This window comes from Petaurus breviceps, unplaced genomic scaffold, assembly GCF_028583685.1.
Source record: "Petaurus breviceps papuanus isolate PSGF00001 unplaced genomic scaffold, PetGlider_PUasm1.0 582, whole genome shotgun sequence".
Lineage (NCBI taxonomy): Eukaryota > Metazoa > Chordata > Mammalia > Diprotodontia > Petauridae > Petaurus > Petaurus breviceps.
The window spans coordinates 14,833,674-14,845,733 of record NW_027186390.1 but is presented as its reverse complement, the minus strand read 5'-3'; the positions used below and the strand labels follow the sequence as shown (position 1 = coordinate 14,845,733).

At 38.8% G+C, this 12,060-nt stretch overlaps 1 protein-coding gene across 2 annotated transcripts in view; it reads left to right on the top strand.

Moving 5' to 3' along the window:
- PSKH2 (protein serine kinase H2) overlaps positions 1-12,060 on the top strand; it is a 203,473-nt gene that overhangs the window by 79,974 nt on the left and 111,439 nt on the right. The window lies entirely within an intron of this gene.

The window sequence follows — 12,060 nt, the reverse complement described above, 5'->3', positions numbered from 1 at the left end:
TATCTATCTATCTATCTATCTATCTATCTATCTATCTATCTATCTATCGATCGATCTGTCTGTCTCTGTCTGTCTGTCTATCTATCCATCATTTGTATATAGTTGTTTACATGTTGTCTCCCTCATTAGACTGTGAGCTCCTTGACAACAAGCATGTTTTCACCCTTCTTCATAACCCCAGGACTTAGCACAGTGCCTGGCATCTTTTAGGAGCTTAACAAATGGTCATTGACAACTTGACTTGACACTAGCTGTGCGATTCTGGATAAGTTAATTTACCTTTCTCAGTCTCAGTTTCCTCATTTGTAAAATACAAATAGTAATAGCACCTATCTCATAGGGCTGTTATGAGTGTCAAATCAGATGACACATATGAAGATATATAAAATGCATTGCAAACCTTGAAGTGCTATATAAATATTCACTGAATTTTGAAGGAAACTTCTAAGAAGGACAGGTGAGGAGGAATGCATTCCAGGCTTGAGCTCCCTTACTGATCTCCCATCATATATATAAAGCACAAAGATGGAAAGGTAGGTTAGAACCAGATTATAACTGTTTCAAATGCCAGAGGAGCCAGCAGCTGAGTGATAGATTGATAGGGGAGAGACTTGAGATGATGAGAGATCAGTGAGGGAGCTATCTCAATACTACAGGCAAGGTGTGATGGGGTAGTGAAGGCCAAAGGCTCAATTTCCTTCTCATTAAGAAAAATTTGTCAGTGCTGAGTAGGCATAATAGATGGCAATTTCTCTGGTTGACTGCTATTCAATTTGATTGACTACATTCATTATGAAGGTAATTGGTAAGATATACATTTAACTTTCCAAAGGGAAAGGAGAGAAATCAGCTCAAGTTTCCTATGTGGGAAATGCAGGAGAAGGACCTGTCTACATGTAAATAATTCCTATTTTCCTAAAAAAGCAGTTTAAGTATGGCTTACTAGGCTCAGTACTTCAGCATCTCAAGGATCAAATGTAAACTCTTCTTTTGGCTTATAAAACCCTCCATAATCTGACATCTTCCTCTCTTCTCCATCTTCTTACATCTTTCTCCCCATCAAGTACTGATCAGTCCAGTGACCCCGGCTTCCTTGCTGTCCCTCATATGTCAATCCATCTCCTGACTGGGCATTTTCTTTAGCTGTTCCCCATACCTGGAAATCTCTCCTTCCTTACCTCTACTCCCTGCTTCCTTCAAGTCTTAGTTAGCTAAAGTTCTACCTTCTGTAAGAAGCCTTTCCCAGTCCTCTTTAATCATGGTGCCTTCCCTCTGAAATTATCTCTAATTTGTCCTGAACATAACTTATTTTACATAGTCATTTTCATGTTGTTTCCTTCATTAGACTGTGAGCACCTCAAGAGCAGGGAATGGGGTCCCCTCCACCCCTTTCTTTGTATTGTCATCATTTAGCACAGTAGTGGTACAGAATAGGCACTTAATAAATGTATATTGACTTGCTTTGTTTCTTTACACTTGGGGAAGTAGCAGAATGACATTAGGAGTATTGTTTCAACTTTGAAAGACTTAATAACTCTCTCCACCAATCTTGGATCCAGAGGATCAATGATAAAGCATACTATCTCCTGATAGAAAAGTAATGGACTCAGGGCCCAGAATGAGACATATTTTTTGGATGTGATCAATACAGGAATTTGTTTTGCCAGACTATGCATATTTGTCACAGGGATTTTATTTTTCTTTAATGTGGGGCAGAAGTGAGAAAGTAGAGAGGGTGTAGCATGACGAAGAATAGGGTTTTCTTTATTAAAAAATAAATAAAAGAAGTTGTTCCACACTTAAAGAGTTTTTCATGGTGCATCCCACTTCCAGCCAAATTTCTCAATATCATTTTTGAATGCCAATCTGCCAGCTCATATCCTCAAACTGTTTTCAGGTCCTTCATCGGATCTATGCCTAGCCAAGACCATATTGGTTTGCAACATACAGGGATAAATGAGGACAATATTTTGGGGGTGAAGGGAGTAGGGAGAGGTTTGTTACTGAAAAGCCAGTTTTATTCTAAGTATTTTTTGAAGATGTAGAGTATAGGAATTCAGTTTATCAACCTAGACATTTTTAGGGTGAGATAAAGATTGTAATGTGAAGAATGACCCAGAAAAATGGTGGGAGTGAATGTTGGGTTTCTGAAGCAGTGCTTTGGGGGGAGGGGTAGATTTATATTTCCAAATAGAATTGGGAAAATGTTTTTCTCTAATTTTTCTCTGTCACATTTACCTCACAGAGGTAATAAACAGAGAGTTCTTCAGATAGTTCCCAATCACAAGATTTCAATTCTGTGATGCTGATTTCAATTAGCAACCTTAAGTAAAGTCTGGGTGCAGAGATTATGGTGACTCACAAATTTACTCTTGAAGCATGAAGATACAGTACAGTCTAATGAATAGATTGGAATAAGAAAGCACTGTGGGTTCAAACTCTATTTCTTTTGCTAAAATTATTTTTAGAAATTCAATTTTAGTTTCAGTTCCAAATTCTTTCCTTCCCCCATCCCTCTTTCCATCCATTGAGAAGATAAAAAACAAAAAATATTGCAAATATGCATAGTCATGCAAGACAAATTCCTGTATTAACCATGTGGAAGAAAGGAAGGAAGGATGGGTAGAAGATAGGAAGGATGGAAGGAGAGAAGAAAGGAGGGAGGAAAGGTAGGAAGAAAGAAGGAAAAAAGAAAGAAAAGGAAAAAAGAAATGAGAAGGCAAAAGATTATTCAATCTGCTCTCCAAGTCCATCAGCTATCAGGAGGTGAGAACATATTTCATTATGAGTCTGCTGGAATTGTGGTTGGTTATTTATTAATCAGTTCCTAAGTCTTTCAAAGTTGATTATAATATTGTTATTATTATACAAATTGTTTTCCTGGTTCTGCTGATTTTACTTTGCATCAGTTCATATAAGTCTCAGGTTTCTCTGAAACCTTCCCTTTCATTATTTTTTAATAGCACACTGGTATTTCATCACTTTCAAATACCATAACTTGTTCAGATATTCCCCATTTGATGGGCATGTCCTCAGTTTCCAATGCTTTAACTACCACAAAACAATCTGCTATAAATATTTTTGTACCTATTGTCTTTTATTTCTTTCTTTTTTTTATTAAAGCAATTGGAGTTAAGTAACTTGCTCAAGGTTACACGACCAGTTATTTTGTGTGGGTGCTAAATATCTGAGGCTGGAACCAATCCCGGGTCTCCTGACTCTGGGGCCGACTCTTACTCACTGCACCACCTGGCCACCCCTTTTATCTCTTTCTTTAATCTAGGTGAGCCAAATGGTCTTCTGACCTCTCACCTAGTATCTTCCATCTTTTTTTTGGGTGCAGGATATACCTTGAGGGAAGGAAGCAAGGGGCTGGACATCTTCCATCTGCCTTTCACCTTTTACTGCCAGCCCAATCTCCCCGCTGGAATGTGGAGAATCTCTCATGTAGAGGAGCAACCTTACCTTTGATCTCAGGTTTTCTATCTCCTGTTCTGCCTATCTATGGAGGGAAGAGGAAAGGAAAAGTTGGTGGGGAATGAGAATTTTTTCTCCTGCTGTGTGGGTTAAATGCCCATCTTGCATTCCCTCAAAGGGAAGAGGAGTGGTGAAATAGCATCTCCCATCTGACCATCTGATCATCTGACCTTGTGCCTACATTTTCATATTATACTTGCCTTCAGTGTGATCTCCAACTCCACTGGGGAGAGGAGAGGTACCCTCTCTACTCATGAACATCCTCATGCCTGGTCATTTCAGTGATTCTGAACCCCTGAAGCTCATAAATCAAACCCCATTCCCTATCACTTGGCCAACTGATTCCTTATTCCCATCCCACTCAACCCCAAAGTTTCAACCAAACACCATCTAGTTATTCCATATTAACTCTATCTCAAGTACTCTAACCACTCAACCTAGTCACTTCTTCTGAGCTACTCCTCCTCCCCTTCTCAGTCACACACAAAGAAGGTCATAGCCTGGATCTTGTCATCAACTACAAATGTACCTTCATACTCTGTACTCAAGAATTCTGACACCCCCTTACTCAATTAAAAACAATTTACTTTTTATCTCTTCCTCTGCCTTTTTTAGCAAAACCCTATTTTCATGTACACTGTGACCTCCAATTCTTTGATTCCTAAATTATCTCCCAAGCTGGGGTGGCTAGGTGGAGCAGTGAATAGAGCATAAGCCCTGGAGTCAGGAGGACCTGAGTTCAAATCCAGCCTCAGACACTTAACACAAAACACTAGCCATGTGACCTTGGGCAAGTCACTTAACTCCAATTGCCCTGCAAAAAACAAAAAAAAATATCTCCCAAGCCATCTCTCTTGCTTGCACTAGCTACCCTTTCCTCTTTTTCCTATCTTGATCAATTGGTGAGTCAATTTAAACTGTTCTCTTCCAAATCTCAAGCTCCCTTATCATATCTCTGATTATACTTATTCAAACCTCAACCATGGATTACTCTTACCACTTGTGACCTTCACTCCTATACATATGCTACTACATGAAGGTGGAGAAAGTCATCCAATCATTCTGACTTGGTACATTACAAATTTATGTTATACTCAACTGGGCTCTCACTGCTGCTAGGTAATGCCTCCCATTTCAACTCACTATCCCAATTTCCACAGTGACTTCTAAACCTGTTCATCCCTCCTCAGTTCTCCCATGGCTCTCTCTCACCCAATTCTCTAAACTGAAAACCTCACCTCATATTTTGCAGAAAAAATATTGAGGCCATTTGCCATCAGCTCCTTCTTCTTCCATTTTCCTCCTGTCATACCACTCCTATGCCTTCTGCCACTATGTCCTCCTTCACCCTTCTATCACATGATGAGGTGGCCTTACCTACCTTTGTAAACAACCTCATCCTATCTCTTCCCAACAGAATTCCCCCTTTGTCATTCCTTACTCTATCCCTTATCTTAAATATTTCCCTGTCTACTGGTTCATTCCCTGCTGCCCATGTCTCCTCTTTCCAAAAACAAAGCAAAAACAAAAAAAATCTCACTTAATCTTTCCATCTCCATTATCTTCCTAGATCTCTTCTCCCCTTTGTAGCTGAACTCCTTGAAAAGGGATATAATAGACACCTCAACTTTCTCTCCTTTTATTCTCCTTAGCCTTTTATGATCCAGCTTCTGATCTCATCATTCCATTAAAACTACTGTCTCTGAAGTTACCAATGGTCTCTTAGTTGGCAAATCCAATGGTCATTTCTTTATCCTCATTCTTCTTGACCTTTCTGTAGCCTTTGGTGCTGTCAATCGCCTTCTCTAGGAGACTCTTTTCAATCTAGGTTTTTTGGATGCCACTCTCAGCTTTTCTCCTACTAGATGACCTTTGCTGGATCCTCATCCAGATCATAGCCTCTAACTAGAGGGTTCTGTCCTGGGTTCTTTTTTTCTTCTCCCTCTATATTAATTCACTTACTGATTTCATCAGATCCCATGGATTTAATTTTCATCTTTATGCTGATGACTCTCAAATCTACCTTTCCAGTTCCAATCTCTCTGCAGAGATCCAATCTTGCATCTGCAATTGTCTTTCAGACATCTCAAACTTGATGTTGTGATATATAAAAAGTTTGAGGGGGCAGAGTCAATATGGTGGAGTAGAAATAGGACTTCCATGTGGCTCCAACTCCCACCTCCTCCAATTCATGTAAAAAATCACTCTAAACAAACATTGGAGCTACAGAACCCACAAAATGACAGAGAGAAGCTAACCTCCTGCTGAAGACAGCCCAGCAAGGGGGAAGGAAGGGGCCAGCACAGCCCTCTGGGAGCTGAACCTAGCCCCTTATGAGCCAGAGGTTTTAGCCTCAGGGCAGCCACAACCAGCCACTGGCTGGAGGGACTTCAGATCACCAGCAGCTGTGGCAGTTTCCAGAATTATCAACCCATAGATGCTAAGAACAAAGTTAGAGGTCAGTGCAGTGTGGACTTTGGGATCCGGGAGTTCAGGAGTGCAGTCTGGTCTTTACCCCCTGGAGGGAGAAGCAGCTGAGGCATGGCAGCTGTGCAGCTGCCACCACATGGCTGCTTCAGAGCTCTTGGCCTGCAGATTGTAGGGGGACCAAGTGGCCATTCTGAGGGGTAAGAACTCTTGCTTTAACCTGCTTGGATCTGGACTGCTGTCTAGGGTGGAGGTCCTAGGGTGCATGACCAGTTTGCCAGAGCATGTGGAAACTTCAGAGAGGGCACCCAATTAATAGCTCCAGCAGCTGAGAAAACCCTAGCATTTAGGATAAAACTCCCCTTTCTGGTAGCAGAGTTTTACTGTGGCAAAAAGCTCAAAAGTCAAGTAATTGATTGGCAACATGAGCAAGCAAAGGAAGCAAAGCAAGCAGAGCAATCTGACATTAGACTCCTATTTTGGGGACAAAAAGTATCAAAGCATGAAACAGGAGGAAGACAGCAAAGTTACAACTCTGGCACCAAATGCTTCCAAGAAATATATGAGCTGCTTACAGGCCATAGAGGACCTTAAGAAGGATTTTGAAAACCAAATAAGAGAAGTGGAGGAAAAATTGGGAAGAGAACTGATAATGATGCAAGAAAATTATGAAATGAGAGTCAATAACCTGACTGAAGAAAATAACACCTTAAAAAATAGACTAAGTCAAATGAGAAAAGAGGCTCAAAAAGCCAATGAGGAGAAGAATGCCTTAAAAAGCTGAATTTGCCAGATGGAAAAAGAATCTCAAAAGCTCACTGAAGGGAATAATTCCTTCAGAATTAGATTGGAGCAAATGGAGGCTAGTGACTTTATGAGAAATCAAGATACTATTAAACAGATCCAAACAAATGAAAAAAAAATAGAAGGCAATGTGAAATATCTCATTGGGAAAACCACTTACCTGGAAGATAGATCCAGGAGAGATAATTAAAAATTATTTCACTACCTGAAAACCATGATCAAAAAAAGAACCTAGAAATCATCCTTCAAGAAATTCTCAAGGAAAATTGCCCTGATGTTTTAGAACCAGAGGGCAAAATAGAGGTTGAAAGAATCCACCAATTACCTCCTGAAAAAGATCCCAAAAAGAAAACTCCTAGGAATATTACAGCCAGGTTCTGGAATTCCCAGGTCAAGGAGAAAATATTATGAGATGGCAGGAAGAAGCAATTTGAATATTGTGGAAATACAATCAGGATAACACAGGATCTGGCAGCTTCTACACTGAGGGATTAAAGGGCTTGAAATATGATATTCTGGAGGTCAAAGGAGGTAGAATTAAAACCAAGAATCACCTATCCAGCAAAACTGAGTATCATGTTTCAGGGGAAAATATGGTAATTCAATGGAATAGAGGACTTCCAAGCATTCTTGATGAAAAACCCAGAGTTGAATAGAAAATTTGACATTCAGATACAAGAAGCAAGAGAAGCATGAGAAGGTAAACAGGGAAAAGAAATCATGAGGAACTTATCAAAGTTGAACTATTAACATTCCTACATGGGAAAATGATAATTGTAACTGATGAAACTTTTCTCAGCATCAAAATTTAGAAATGTATATATATATATATATATATATATATATATATATATATATATATGTCTATATCAGAGGGCATATGGGCATATGAATACATATGTAAATGTGTGTATATATATTTACAGGTATACATAGAGGGCACAGGACCAATTTAATAGGCAGGGATGATACTTAAAAGGTGAAATTAAGAGGTGAGAGAGGAATATAATTAGAGGAGATGGGGAGAGATAGAATGGGGTAAATTATCTCATATAGAAGAGGCAAGGGAAAAGTGTTACAATAGAGGGGAAAAACAGGAAGTTAAAAGGGAATGAGTCAATCTTATTCTCATTGAATTTGGCTTGAGAGGGAATGACATAAACACTCAATAGGGTATCTCACCTACGAGAGAGTAGGGGGAAAGGGGATGAGAGGGAGGATGATGGAAGAGAGGGCAGGCTGGGGGGGAGGGAAGTTAGAAGCACCCACTTTTGAAAAGGGACAGGATCAAAGTAGAGAATAGAACAAGTGTAGGGTGAGATAGGATGGAGGGAAATATAGTCTGTCTTTCACAATATATCCACTATGGAAATGTTTTGCTTAGCTATACATGTACAACCTATATTGAATTGCTTATCTTCTCAGTAAGGGTGGGTGATGAGGAAGGAAGGGAAAGAATCTGGAATTCAAAGTTTTAAAATCAAATGTTTAAAAAAAAACATATATTATTATTATTTTACATGTAACTGGGAAATAAGATATACAGGCATGGGGCATAGAGATCCATCTTGACCTACTGGAAAGTAGGCGGGGGGATGGGGGAAGATATGGGAAAGAGCATATTGGGGGAGGGGATATTCAGTGGGATCCCTGCTTTGGGGTGGTGGGTAGGGGAAAATGGGGAGAACATTTGTAACTCAAAATCTTGTGGAAATGAATGATGTAAACTAAAAAATAAAAAAGAGAAAAAAAGTTTGAGAGACAGTTGCTGGGTAATTAATCATTTTAGTAATTATCACTAGCAAATAGTTAATAAAAGGATGGTTATTTGGCTTTCTTTTTTAAACCAAAGGCCCCTCCTGGTCCCTCAGCTTTGCATTCCAGTTGTCATCCTCTCCCCATCTCTCATCCTCCATATTCGATCTGTTGCTGCAGCCTGTCGATTTCACCTAGCAACATTTCTCTAATACACCACCTTCTTTCCTCTGACACTCTAGTGCAGGACTTCATCACCTTATGCCTGAAGTATTGCAATAGCTTTCTGGTGAATGTGCCTGCCTCAAGTTCCAGCCCCACCTTCTGCACTACCTCCTCCCACAATCCATCCTTCATTCAGCCCCTAAAGTAATTTTCTTAAAGTGCAGCTCTCCCACCATCACCCAATAAACTCTAGAGATTTCCTATTGTCTCTAGTATAAAACACAAAATTCTCTTTTGACATTTAATTTGACCCTTTATAACCTAGCCCCCTCCTACATTTCTAGTCTTCTTACACCTTACTCCTTGAAAGGTTCTCTTCGATCCAGTAACATTGGCCTCCTGGCTACTTCATAAACATGTCACTCCATCTCCTTCCACTGGAATCCTTTCCCAACCCCTCTTAATTCAAGTGCCTTCCCTTGGTTAATTATCTCCTATTTATCCTGTATGTAGTTTGCTGTGAATATTTTTTTTTTTGCATATTGTTTCCCTTATTAGATAGTAATTATAATTTGTCCTTAAGGACAAGGAGTATCTTTTGCCTCTTCCTATATCCCTAGTGCTTAGCACAGTGTCTGTGCTAATGTTTATTGATCAATTGATATAAATTATAGACAACTAGATGATCCAAGGATCAACTTCACAATGCTGTTTGGCATTCAAATACCTTTATAACTTAGCTCTCACTACCTTTCCAATATTCTCTTTAATCCAGTGACACTGGCCTCTTGGCTGTTCCAAGAAAAGAAACACCATCTCTCAGCTCTGTGCATTTTCTCTGACTGTCCCCACATCTGCATGCTTTCTCTCATCTCATCCTACTGGCTTTGCTGGGTTCCTTTAAGTCCTAACTAAAATCCCATTTTTTTTAATGATTTTAGTCCTAGTGCCTTCACTGTTAATTATTTCATATTTATCCTGTATATAGCTTGTTTGTATATATGTTTTGTTATCTCCCTCATTAAATTATGAACTCCCCAAGGGTAGAGCCTCCCCTAGCACTTAACAGTGCCCGACACATAAATATTTATTGATTTATTTATTAATTTCTCTGAATTATAAACTTTTTATCAGTATTGCTGGGTCAAAGGACTTATACAGTTTAATAGCTTTTGGGGCATAGACCCAAATTTTTTTACATAATGGTTGGATCAGTTTACAATCCCACTAATAGTACATCAAAATACCTGTTTTCTCATAGCTCCTACAACATTTGTCATTTTTCTTTTATGTCTTTACCAATCTGACAGATCAGAGGTGATACCAAATAGTTGTTTTAATTTGCATTTCTGATTATTAGTGATTGAGAGCTATTTTTTTATATGGTATTTATAGCTTGGATTTCTCTCTCTGAAAAGTACCTACTGGGGCTAGGTGGTGCAGTGAGTAGAGCACCGGCCCTGGAGTCAGGAGGACCTGAGTTCAAATCCACTTACTAGCCATGTGACGTTGGGCAAGTCACAACCCCAATTGCCCTGCCTTCTCTCTTCCAAAAAAAAAAAAAAGGAAAATTTTTAGATCTAAAAAATAATACTTTGGTAAAAACTCTAATTATTAGCTTAGTGACTATGGGCAAGTCACCTAACCTCTTTAAGGCCATTTTCTTACCGGCCAAATGGGGCTTCTAACATCTGTATTGTGATATATAACAAAAAATGTGTATTGAATATTTGGGGCATTCTTTGTCTTTTTTCATTTATTTGCCTTTTCTCCTATTCAGAGATGTTTAGTTTTAATGTTATTTGATAAATGTCTATTTACTCTTTAATTTTGGTTTCTGAGTGCTGCCACTTCCAGATATTTGCTTGCATATGCACACAATTAAGTGCCTTATTTTGTCTATGAATAAATTAAAGAGATTTAATGTATAATTTATTATGCATGTATTAATGTAGAAGAAACTTGTTTTAAATTCAGAGACTCTTTAAGCTTAAAATGTGTTATTTTCCCATTACCTGTACTTCTGAATATATTATTGTCTTCTTCTCTACCCAGGATTAAGATACTGGAGTGGTGTGTATGGAGTTTTAAGGGAGGACCAGCACCTCTGATGTGAAGGCTTGCAGAGCTCTTTTTAGGGCTGCTCATCCACTTTTGGTGTCCACCTCTCATTTGTGGCTCTAAGAAAGTGTAGCATGAACAGAGGCCACACCCTGGTAAAAACCATCTGAGCAAATGGGCTAAACCAGGTTGAGGGTAAATGATGGGCCTCAAATCCATTGGTGAATTAGGGGTATCCACCCCAAGCATGTGAAGACTTTCCCAGGTAGAATGATTGGATGAGAACAGTTTGTTCCACTGATCACAAAGGTGGCTGATGCAGGTGATATAAAGTGTTTAGAACTTGGTCAGACATCAAAGATGCCAAGGTCATCCACTGCATCCCAGGCCATCATCAGTCATCCTGACTTTTGTCTTGCTACTTGACTTCAATGACTCCAGGAAAGTGGAGCAGCTGACTTTGTGCAACTCTGCCTCACTTAAGTCCAAGTCATGAGCAAGTCAAGACATCAACCCATGACATAATTGGTCCTCTTTGAAAACGAAAGACAAACAACTCAGTATTACAGGAATAAATAAGAAAGATGAAAAGAGAAAAAAGCAGTTTGGTAAACTGAGCCAACAAATCAATTAATTCTAATAGTTTATAGTATTCCACACTTATTTTCACCAACCTCTTAAAACAATTTTCAAGGGTATTTATTGTCATTCTTTTCATTTACATTGTTGTAGCCATTGTGAATAGTTTTCATGGTTTTGATTACTTCACTCTGCATTGGTTCATATTATTCTTCCAATGCTTAATTCTTCAGTAATAATTTCTTATGGCACAACAATACTCCATTATCTTTATATGCTGTGATTTGTTTAGGTATCCTCCAATACTTTATTAACCAATTTTTTGATATCAGAAAAAGTGGTATTATAATTATTTTAATGTACCTGACACCTTTCTGTTTTTTTACCTTGGGGTATCATATGCCTAGCAGTGGGATCTCTAGGTTGAAGTTTGCCTTTTTTATTCACTTTTTAAAAAATAATTGCAAATTGCTTTTCAGAATGACTGGACCAACTTAGAGCTCCATCAGTAGTGTATCCATATTTTTGCAGTCCAACATGGGCCATTTTCATCTTTTATCATGGTTTTGATTTTCATTTCTATTATAAATTCAGAGCAGCCTTTCATATGGCTGTCAATATTTTACAATCCTTCCTTTGAGAACTGTTTGTTCTTATCTTTTGACCAGTAGCCCACTGGGGACATGGCTTTTAATTTTATAAATTTGTATTTGTTCCCTAAGTATCCTGGTTATTAAACCCTTGTCTGAGGCAAAAATCCCTCTCCCCCTGCAATCAACACCTTCATTTTCT